Source organism: Schistocerca nitens, chromosome 2 (assembly GCF_023898315.1).
Source record: "Schistocerca nitens isolate TAMUIC-IGC-003100 chromosome 2, iqSchNite1.1, whole genome shotgun sequence".
NCBI lineage: Eukaryota > Metazoa > Arthropoda > Insecta > Orthoptera > Acrididae > Schistocerca > Schistocerca nitens.
This window is the reverse complement of record NC_064615.1, coordinates 435435807-435447917: the sequence shown is the minus strand read 5'-3', so window position 1 is coordinate 435447917 and position 12111 is coordinate 435435807.

Genomic DNA, 12111 nt, shown 5'->3' with positions numbered 1-12111 from the left:
CGTTTCGTGTTGTACCGTTTTACATATTTTTCGAATTTGGATTAATTCGGATCTTTCTTTCTGGATGAAATTTTTCTATCTGCTTGTACGTGTGTACTCTAAAACAAACCTTAGAGTAATTTCTCATGATGGGACCACTGACACGTAAGACTTTGTAAAATAGATCACAGTCGCGACTGAGGCAGAAAATATTTAGTTTCACAACTGCAATATCGGCCTTAGGGCCATTATCAAGTGGTATGAAGCAAAGTTGTTCCTTAGAGAAGACTTCTTCAGAAGGCGGCTAGGCGAGCACGACCGTTCATGCTCGTTTGTCGCCTAGGTTGTGAGCGATCGCGGTAAAATGCGCCGGTCAGACGTCATTATGTAACGCAAGGGAAGTGCAATGCGTGCGCTGTCTTCAGAGGAATGACCAAGTGTTATTTTGGCCGTAGCCTTAATTCGTCCTCACAGGGGACGAGGTGGCTAACTTGATGTGGACGCGGACGGGACATCCGGCCTCACGGCAGCGTCGTCGGTACACGGGGCGACCTGGTGAACGTGATCTGTGCTCTCAGCGCTCTCCACCGGTCATTTTCGACGTTATTTGCCTCGCAGACCACACAATTTCCTTACGAAAAATGGACGCTAAAACAGCTGCGTTAACTTTCTTAGTTTTTCTCGAAGAAGAGCGGAGAAAATGGCCAAGAAGATTCATGATTCATCGATGGGTTGAACTGCGAACTGCTGGTTGAGGAACACCACATAATGTTGAACAGTGATCTGTGTGATATATAGTAGTAAAAGTTATTCGTTAACTCAGTTGAATTTTCATGACATTTTCAGTTTTAAATTGAATACAGTTGAGGTACAGTGTCTAATGTGATTCTGCGAGCGCATAATATCCATATTCTCGGTGTTGCAATTGCTACCAACTCTCTGAAATAATGTACTGCATCACATAGATTTCAAGGTCGGCATTCGTTTCGTAATTTCATTCGAATGGAACAAGAGATTTTTTTGAAGCTGCTCACCGTCATTGAGGTAGATATTTACCGGCAAGATACAAACATGACCTATTCCATTAAAGAGAGGTCGTTATATGTATTTTACAGTACGTTTCATAATAGCAAATATTTCCAGTGTGTATCTTGTGTTTACTTTCAGACAGACTGGTAGTCGTGATAAGATTAATGGCCACTGGGGAGACATTCCAGTCGTTGACCTTTGCAACAAGAATTGCAGCAAATACATCATTATAATAAATAGCATCAGCTTTTGAGATAACACTTCTATTAAAAGAATAAGAAACACCACAACGGTATCAACTGCACTACAAATTAGACATAGCAATTGCGTCTCCGTATGTGATCTGTAGTCGCTGAAGATTGTGTCTACGAATGTCATTAGTTGATAAGTAATGTACAAATTCTACAAGAAAGAGGCAGTTTTCAGACAAGTTCGTAGCAGACAAGTTATAAACCTAAAAACATACACTACAGGAAGTCTTTGCCTACCGATAGCCCAGTATAGTTTCCTATCGTTTTATCACAACAAATCGTAGTTAATACGACGCGTTTTACAGAGTTCCTCAATTAGCTGATGTTTTGAAACAGCTTATATTCATAACACGTACTCTATGCGGAAAAAAAACACACCAAATACGATGTTTAACGCCATACATTATGGCGGCTCCTGTGTTCTCATTGTACCATAAAACTATCTCGCATTTCATCGGCAACGTTCCTTTCCAACAGGCAAAATCCCCGCAGTTTAGTGGAAAGCGAAATTCCCCGCCGTGTCGTCAGCAGCTCCTCGTCCACGTCTTTTTCACATCCCATGAGGACACGGCTTTAGACGCACGCATATATACTCGTACTTAATGGCGCAATGCTTGAAGTGGAGAGTAGCTCTTTGCATATCGATGAAAATAAGCATTGTGGGTGGGTTAAGTCTTCTAAACGAAGATCGAACACACCAACGATAGTTTACATGACATCAGTTGGCTAGCTACAGTTATAACTTGTAGGCCTACAGTGTAACAGGCAGGTGTGTGATAAATTTCACAATAAAGTAAGCATTGTAGACCTGTATAAGAATTTCCCTCACCACAGATTTCCAGGAATTGACATGTTTGCGTCTATTATTATGTCTGTTTGGACGTACATAATTTTGCGAGCAACGTTTTCCGCCATGAAGAGAAGGAAATCTATTCACAGAAGCTCACTCAAAGACTGCCACTTCGAAGTTTACCTTCGTATTAGCAGTTCTCGGAAAGTAGTACCAGACACTGATGTTTCAACGAAAAGCAAAATAAGTAGTATTCATTGACATCCATTATTTTCACGTTTAACGTGTGAATAAAATAGTAGCGAAATAACAGCTGATGTGAATTTAAACTTCGTCCGAAAAATTCATTCGTGATAGGGACGCATGAGTCATAAGAAGTATCATGTTTCGTATTTACGTGCCCCTTGTCCGCCTCAACAATTTTCAAGAAATGTAAGTTTAGTTCCATTGTTGTTATTCCTCACCAGTTCAACAGTCTTAGCAAATCAGTTTGCCACGGAAGGCACTAATCAGCCATAACGAAGCGATACCACTTCCGTAGAACTAACATTTGCGGTCGTAGAATAGATTCGTTGACAATAAGAGGTTTCTTGCGCCGAGCTGCCTAGTTCCGATTCCTCTCCGCTTCCCCAGCGCTCACTTCCCCACACCCCACCATTACTCGCCATGAGCCTGCCAACTGCACACTCCCGGGGCGTGAGCGCGAGACAGCTCGCACGGACGGCTCGGTGAACAGGACTGCCTCAGAGCATGTAAGACTTTATAAACACTTTCTGACATGTATCTGTTTCATCGTATCTAAACCTTTTAAAAATGTTACCATCTTTTTCTCAACAAATCACTATTCTTGCACAGCTGAAAGTTGCCTACTCATTCGGCAGTTTTATTTCTTCCCATTAGACTCCGCTGTTACTAGATCGTGATGTTTAACATTGAAATGCTTTACGCTTATCGGATATTCTCAGCTTCTATTAATCGATATAAGTTCTGTGACCAACCTCTTTACATGGTCGCTGGAGTGACTTCGCATCTTTGGGGCGTCAGTTTGTTTTCTACCAATTCCAAGACTTTGCGGGTTAGTAGGCACGAGGCTCTCCTTGTTTGAGACACCATTCGCCTTTCTGTTTCTGGTTCTGTTGCTGCTTTCTTGTGTATGGTGGAGAGTGCTGTTCTGCCAGGAAGAGTGCCCTTGCATGGTGGCGATCACTTCTGCTGTGGGGATTCACCGTTATGAAAGAAATTGTGTGAGACCATTTCAGTTACTTGCGTGGTGAAGCTCAGTTAACAGTTGGGTTATTCCAGCACTGCTTGTTAACGATCACTCCGCGTCTAGGAATGCAGTAGTATTATCACGCATGGAAATATGGAACATGTAGGTTGCTCATACCGGTACTTGATTGAATGGAAGTTGATTATAGTGATATATATTGTGTTTTCAACTCGTGGTGCTGTAGACCCAAAGTTATCACTCTCTTCAAAGTTAATAAAGGGTTTTTAAGCTGTTTAAATCGCGTGGTGGCAACGTAGATTTCGAGTAATTGTAAAACTGAATTCCTATCTGCTACTTTGATGGCCAATGTGGGCTTGTAAATCAGTTATGTTGGGAAATAATATTTCTGCTTATCGACCAATATCTTCAGCAGTTATTTCGATCCAAAACCAAATCAAGTTTTGTAACCTATGCATAGCACTGCGCCACGTTGCATGGCCGCCATCTTGTTGAATGTCCTGGCTTATCGCAAGCCTCGTATTAGTAATGAGCAGCCTCTCCGTGGACGCTGTTTGGTTACAGGTGCACATGCGGCAGGTCGGTGGGCGCTGCTTCGACGGCAGCTACATGCTAAATACTGTGAAGAGTGACCTCGCACGTTGCTGTGCTGTTAGATGGAAATGATTTTCACAGATTGTGAATTGATTCTGATCGTGCAATTTTTCTTTGCCTTCAAAGTCAATGATTACAAAACTGAGGTTCAAATGGTTCAAATGGCTCTGAGCACTATGGGACTCAACTGCTGTGGTCATCAGTCCCCTAGAACTTAGAACTACTTAAACCTAACTAACCTAAGGACATCACACACATCCATGCCCGAAGCAGGATTCGAACCTGCGACCGTAGCAGTCGCACGGTTCCGGACTGCGCGCCTAGAACCGCGAGACCACCGCGGCCGGCCAAAACTGAGGAAACATCCTCAATTGCACAGCTGGATGCTGTAAGCAGAGAGCTAACACTTGTTCTATCTTGGCACAACTGTCTTGATGAATCATATACAACCGTTCGCTCGACGAAAGATCCGTACCCAAAAACTGAAAAATTGCACAAGTCACACCAATATTCAAAAAGGTAGTAGGAGTAATCCACTGAATTACAGGCCCATATCATTAACGTCGATATGCAGCAAGATTTTGGAACATATATTGTGTTCGAACATTATGAATGACATCGAAGGAAACGGTCTATTGACACACGGTCAACATGGGTTTAAAAAACATCGCTCCTGTGAAACACAATTAGCTCTTTATTCACATGAAGTGTTGAGTGCTATTGCCCGCATCTCGTGGTCGTGCGGTAGCGTTCTCGCTTCCCACGCCCGGGTTCCCGGGTTCGATTCCCGGCGGGGTCAGGGATTTTCTCTGCCTCGTGATGGCTGGGTGTTGTGTGCTGTCCTTAGGTTAGTTAGGTTTAAGTAGTTCTAAGTTCTAGGGGACTTATGACCACAGCAGTTGAGTCCCATAGTGCTCAGAGCCATTTTGTTGAGTGCTATTGACAAGGGATTTCAGATCGATTCCGTATTTCTGGATTTCCGGAAGGCTTGTGACACTGTACCACACAAGCGACTCGTAGTGAAATTGCGTGCTTATGATCGTCTCAGTTATCTGACTGGATTTGTGAATTCCTGTCAGAAAGGTCACAGTTCGTAGTAATTGACGGAAAGTCATCGACTAAAACAGAAGTGATTTCTGGCGTTCCCCAAGGTAGTGTTATAGGCTCTTTGCTGGTCCTTATCTATATAAGCGATTTGGGAGACAATCTGAGCAGCCGTCTTCGGTTGTTTGCAGATGACGCTATTGTTCATCGACTAATAAAGTCATCAGAAGATCAAAAGAAACTGCAAAACGATTTTGAAAAAATATCTGAATGATGCGAAAAGTGGCAGTTAACCTTGAATAACGAAAAGAGTCAGGTCATCCACATGAGTGCTAAAAGGAAACCGTTGAACTTCGGTTACACGATAAATCTGTGTAATCTAAAAGCCGTAAATCCAACTAAATACCTAGGTAATACAATTACGAACAACTTAAATTGGAAGGAATACATAAAAGATGTTGTAGGGAAGGCTAAACAAAGACCGCGTTTTGTTGGCAGGACAGTTAGAAAATGTAACAGACCTACTAAGGAGACTGCCTATACTATGCTTGTCGGATCTCTTTTAGAATACTGCTGCGCGGTGTGGGATCCTTACCAGATAGGAGTACATCGAAAAAGTTCAAAGAAAGGCAGCACATTTTGTATCATCGTGAAATATGGTAGAGAGTGTCACAGAAATGATACAGTATTTGGGCTGGACATCATTAAAAGAAAAGAGTTTTTCGTTGCGACGAATTCTTCTCACGAAATTCCAATCACAAATTTTCTCCTCCGAATGCGAAAATATCTTGTTGACACCGACCTACATAGGAAGGAATGATCAACACAATAAAATAAATCAGAGCTCGTACGGAGCGATATAGGTGTTCATGCTATCCGCGGGCTATACGAGATTGGAATAATGGTCAATTGTGAAGGTGGTTTGATGAACCCTCTGCCAGGCACTTAAATGTGATTTGTAGAGTGTCCATGTAGATGTAGATGTAGATGTAGATTAGTTTCTCCTTAACAGTCAGACGATAGCTATGCTACCCTGCTACCTCTGCTTTCAGTTGCGTTACAAAATATATGTGTATATGTTTGTGTTAAACACAGGATCAGGTGACATTTCCAAATCATTTTCTGATGCAAAACATTTACGCTTACTGCTTACTGCATACCTCAGAGGTTCTGGCTTTAGCTATCGCTATTCACGAGAGTAGTTCAGTACTTTATTACGTGCACACACACACACACAACTTATCCAGTGTTTACTTGTAAATTGTAAACAGTGCAAAAGAACAATGATTTTCTAGGGGTTTATATTAAAGACGGTAACATTGTTAAAAGGCTCAGATATCACGGAAACAAATTATTCATGTCGGAAGATTTTTGGAATTTGCTTTGTACTAAAGCACAATCTTTTGCAGTATACCATTTGATAATGGGTAAAAGGCCGAAAATTCAATAGTGAAAATAAATAATTTTTACAGACAATGGCGACTATGACGTATTTTAAAATCTTACCATTTACTGGAGGGGACTTCAGGTATAAAAGACGTGGACACCACTTCCCGTTCCATTCGCCGAAGGCGCGCGGGAAGAACGACTGTCGCCAAACCTGATTTTTACCACTGTAGCTAGTGTAGATGTCACTTCACGTGGACGTTATGTTGCTGACCGCTAGGAGAAATACAGTTCCTAAAAATTCTATTTTTAGAGTGGAATAATTTGCCTTGATAAAAACTAAACTAAACCCCACCCGATAAGGCCATGAAGGCCCAACGGTAAGCAGGTTTTATTGAAGAACAGATCACGGGCTTTCGCTAGTGTTACCTAAAAATATACGTAGCTGTGTTGCATTAACCGTTCAGTCACATGCACAAGAACGGACAAAGACCAGAATGAAACTTTCATTCTGCAATGGAAACTAAGGTGATGAATTTTTTTTCGTCTAGAAATAGCCGCTAGGTAGTGATTCTCTTAAGTATCCCTTCTAAAAGGAGTTCAAAACCGAAATGTAAGCAAAAGAGTTTGAGTGTAGTTCGACAGATTGAAAAGAAGATACTGACAAATTATAGTTTTGATTCACTACACTCGATTGTAGGGAAGTGAAATTTCGTAGTGAGATGCGTCCGCTGTGGAATATGTTGTCATATGGTTTTGAAAGTCGAGCGGAGATAGCCTCTTTCTTTTGTTGTAGTAACCGCTCTTGCCCGCTGTAACTGAACGCAATTAGTGTTCCGATACAGTTCGAAAAATGGTTCAAATGGCTCTGAGCATCATGGGACTTAACATCTGAGGTCATTAGTCCCCTAGAACTTAGAAGTACTTAAACCTAACTAACCTAAGGACATCACACACATCCATGCCCTAGGCAGGATTCGAACCTGCGACCGTAGAGGTCGCGCTGTTCGAGACTGAAAGGCCTAGAACCGCTCGGTGTCGTAAATACGCTTATTTTTTTGCTTACGTTTGGCAAGCGTTCTTGATCGATGTTAAATATCCCCTTATGATATGACTTCATGCCTCAAAGGCGTTGCACTCGTCAGTAATATGAGAAATTGTGCGTCACAACGAAATTTCGCTTCAATAGTAAGCCACTGTGTACATCGACTCGAAGCCATGTCCTCTACAGATGGGGACAAAACGTTGGTCTATTAAGAAAATCTATTCGACCCCGCTAGTGTAAATTACAAAGTGATAAGCTGCCTTCGTTTAATTTTTTTGCATCATGTCGAGTATAAAAGCAATCTGAAGGGGTAGCCAAAGAAAACAAGACGGATGAAAAAAAAAGAAAATAAACTGTTTATGTTTCTCAAAAGTGCTTGTCATAACTGTTAATACGGTTATCCCACTGTGAGGTGCCGGCCGCGGTGGTCTAGCGGTTCTGGCGCTGCAGTCCGGAACCGCGGGACTGCTACGGTCGCAGGTTCGAATCCTGCCTCGGGCATGGGTGTGTGTGATGTCCTTAGGTTAGTTAGGTTTAAGTAGTTCTAAGTTCTAGGGGACTTATGACCCAAGATGTTGAGTCCCATAGTGCTCAGAGCCATTTGAACCACTGTGAGGTAAAATGGTAGTGTCTTCATGGAAAAATGTTTGTGTTTGCCTACAGAGCCATGATTGCACACAGGCGTGCACCTCTTCGTCCGGAGCAAATCGACGGTCACGAATGTCTTTCTTCAGGGCTCAAAAAAAATTTTAAAAAATTGAAGTCGCACGGGAGAGATCGGGTCTGCATGGGAAATGTGTAAGGGTTTTCCAGCGAAGCTTCTGCAGTTTCACTGGGAAGTCCTTACCCATCTCCCGTACAGTCCCAATCCCTTCCCACGCGATTTCCATATTTTTAGAGCCCTGGAGAAAGTCATACATGCTTCTCAATTTCCTTCGGACGAAGAGATGCACCCCTGGATATAATCAACCTTCCACAGACAACTGCAAATATGTTTCCAAGAAGACATTAACTATCTTACAATGGGATAAATGCATTGACAGTAATGACCACTACTTTTGAAATAATTAACTGTTTTCTCTTCATGTGCCTCGTTTTCATCTGACTGCTCCTTATACGTACTGGTGAATATCGTATCCCTGACAAGTGCTCGCCAACATTGTTTCCTCCCAGGTTTCTCGATTTTAGTCCACTGGAATTTTTTGTAGTGGGACACTTCATATCTTTGGTGTATTCCAGCCCTGTTGATAAGATCGATGAACTCTGGGAAAGCCTAGTGAATGGTTAATGCATTCGGAACATGCCTGGGATATTTGAACATGTATGGGCACACAAGAGACGACGTGTTGAAACTTTCCTTCACATGAACCGTGGCACACGTTGTAATGCGTTTTGTCCTCAAGTACAAATCTGCGATTTGCATCCTCTGGGACTCTGTTGTAGGGTGTTCATGTAGTCATCCGTATTACATTGTATCGGAGAAACCATTGCTTACTGAACGTCTTTGTTACAATTATTTGCTTGTTTCATTATCAGCTATTTCCCTCTTTCATTTATACCTATAATATAATAATAATAATAATAATAATAATAATAATAATAATAACAGCCTCTGCAACTGTAATCTTCTGGGTTAGTGATTTCACCACCTACACAACATCAGCATGTGGTAGGTTTTGACCACCATCGACAACAACTTATTTGGATTTTATACGAGTATCAATCATGTTCAGAGTGATTTTTAAATTGTATTATTCCTCTGTTGTGACTAAAATACCAATCACTTTTATTGTAATACTTACCTTTAACTATAGTGTTCAGCATGCATTCACTGCCTGAAGGTTTTCAGTTATTATGTATCTGTAGTAAAGTTATTAATGCTGTCCTCACTAAGTAGTCTTCCGTAATTATTAAAAATAACTCTTCTGATAAGATTGCGCTCAGCTGTCAAGTGTGTTCTCAGTACTGCTATTCTTACGCTGTTTTTAACAACTATTATTACTCTTCCACAATTTTATATGTGCTGAATGTCTTTACTGAACTCGGTTTGTATAAGACTCATTTCTCTTTCAGAATTATTTGTGGGCGCCATAGTGCATTGTTTCAAGACAAGACTACACTCACAATGTCTTGCTTATGGCGTCGTCTCAATATGTGAAGGATATTAACTGAAGGTGACAGGGGTGTAAAGTACGGAGAGCGAAAGGCTATTTACAATTTGTACAGAAACCAGACGGCACTTATACGAGTCGAGGGGCATGAAAGAGAAGCAGTGGTTGGGAATGGAGTGAGAGAGGGTTGTAGCTCATACCCAATGTTATTTTATCTGTATATTGAGCAAGCAGTAAAGTAAACAAACGAAAAATTTGGAGAAGGAATTAAAATCCAAGGAGAAGAAATAAAGCTCTCAGGTTTGCCGATGACATTTTAATTCTGTCAGAGACATCAAAAGACCTGGAAGACCAGCTGAACGGAATGGACAGTGTCTTGAAAGGAGGATATAAGATGAACATCAATAGAAGCAAAACGAAAATACTGGAATGTAGTGGAATTTAATCAGGTGATGCTGCAGGAATTAGATTAGGAAATGAGACACTTAAAGTAGTAAAGGAGTTTTGCTATTTGGGGAGCAAAATAACTGATGATGGTCGAAGTAGAGAGGTTATAAAATGTAGACTTCCAATGGCAAGGAAAGCGTTTCTGAAGAAGAGAAATTTATTAACATCGAGTGCAGATTTAAGTGTCAGGAAGTCTTTTCTGAAAGTATCTGTATGGAGTGTAGCCATGTATGGAAGTGAAACATGGCCGATAAGTAGTTTAGAAAAGAGGAGAACAGAAACTTTCGAAATGTGGTGCTACAGAAGAATGCTGAAGATTAGATTGGTAGATCACATAACTAATGTGGAGGTATTGAATAGAATTACGGAGAAGAGGAGTTTGTGGCACAACTTGACTAGAAGAAGGGATCGGTTGGTGGGACATGTTCAGCGGCATCAAGGGATCAGCAATTTAGTATTGGAGGGCAGCGTGGAGGGTAAAAATCCTAGAAGGAGACGAAGAGATGATTACACTAAGCAGATTCAGAAGGATGTAGGTTGCAGTAGGTACTGGGAGATGAAGAACCTTGCACAGGATAGGGTGGCATGGAGAGCTGCATCAAACCAGTCTCTGGACTGAAGACAACGACAAAAACATTAATATGTAGACTACAATTGTCGTCATATTAATAGTTCAGACCGAAGGCGAAGTTGAAGACTATATCACTATAGGAATAGAGTGTTACCTTTGCTCAATATAGGGAATTTATTTGAATATCTGACGTATAATGACAAGTGTAACACCCACTTACGCCGATCTTGATACATGACTCTACCACTCCGATAGTCTAAGGTACGCAGATGAGGTCTCTTTATAGCGTTGTGTCTCTGTAACGCAGCTAAAATATAATGTGGAAAGTACTCATGTGCAATATTCGTCTTGCTGAGTAACAGACTGCTCCATCCTGTTAAATGTTGCTTGTGGAAGGCATAGCTCAACATTCAGTTTTAATCTGTTAGGGAGCCTCATAGACAGAAAGTATCAGAATGTTTTTTCGGTACACCAGTTGTAACCAAATCAAGTAAATTGCCTCCTTAGCCATGTTCACTAAACAAAGCCAATTAGAATCTCTACGTTGGAAGAAATTTACATTGTCAGTATTTGGCCGACAATGGGAAGAGACTATGGCCCGGCGTCCTGTGTTAAATTTCAAACCAGTTCTGAGTGCCTCCTGGAGTGATGGTACGACCTAGTAGACAATATTAATGGTAATCTCAGACTTTCTGCAGGTGGTGTAGTTATCTAAAATGAAGTACTATCAGGAGTAAGCTGCACAGATATCCATTTAGATCTTAATACGTTTTGAAAGTGGTTCAAAAATGGCAAAGAACTTTAAATGCACGGAAATGTAATATAGTTCACTTCACAAAACGCGGTAAACTAGTACCCCATGACTACATTCTCAATGAGTCACATTTAGAATCATTCGACTCATACAAATAGCTGGTCATTTTAATTTGTGGTAATATGAAACTTAACGTTCATATGTGCTCAGTAGAATGTAAAGTATGTAGCAGACTTCGGTTCATTTTATGTGGAACGACCAAGTAAAACTAATTGTTATTAAGGTAAATGCCACACATTCACTGGAGAAATTGTCAGGAAATGTAGTTCACTTACAAAGGAGGTGTCTTACAAGACCCTAGTTCGACGAATACTTTAATACGGTTCGTCAGTCTGAGACTCTTACCAGGTAAGACGTGGAGGTCACAGACAAGATAAAAAAAAGAGCAGTACGTTATAGGTTTATTTACTAACAAGATGCAAAGCGAACAGCAGTAGCAGATGATGAAAGAGAGACGTTAGACTTCACTGTGTGATTTACCGTTAAAATTCCTAGATCTTACGTTTCTAGAAGAGTCAACCAATATATTGCTTCTTCCTACGTGTATCTTGAGGGAAAAAAAACACGGATGTATAAACTGTGAGCTTCGAGCTCACACGGAGGCTTATATACAATTGTGCTCTCCATTCAAGAGTATAACAGTATAGGGAAGTAGCGACAGCGTTACAGAAAGTACCCTCAACCACACACCGTAAAGTGGCTTACGTAGTACTGGCACGATACTGGGGAAATACTGTAAGTCTAGAAAGAATAATGTTTACAAAACGCTTTTGCGTCCCATCTTAGAATATTGCTTTAGAGAATATTGATTGTATACAAAGA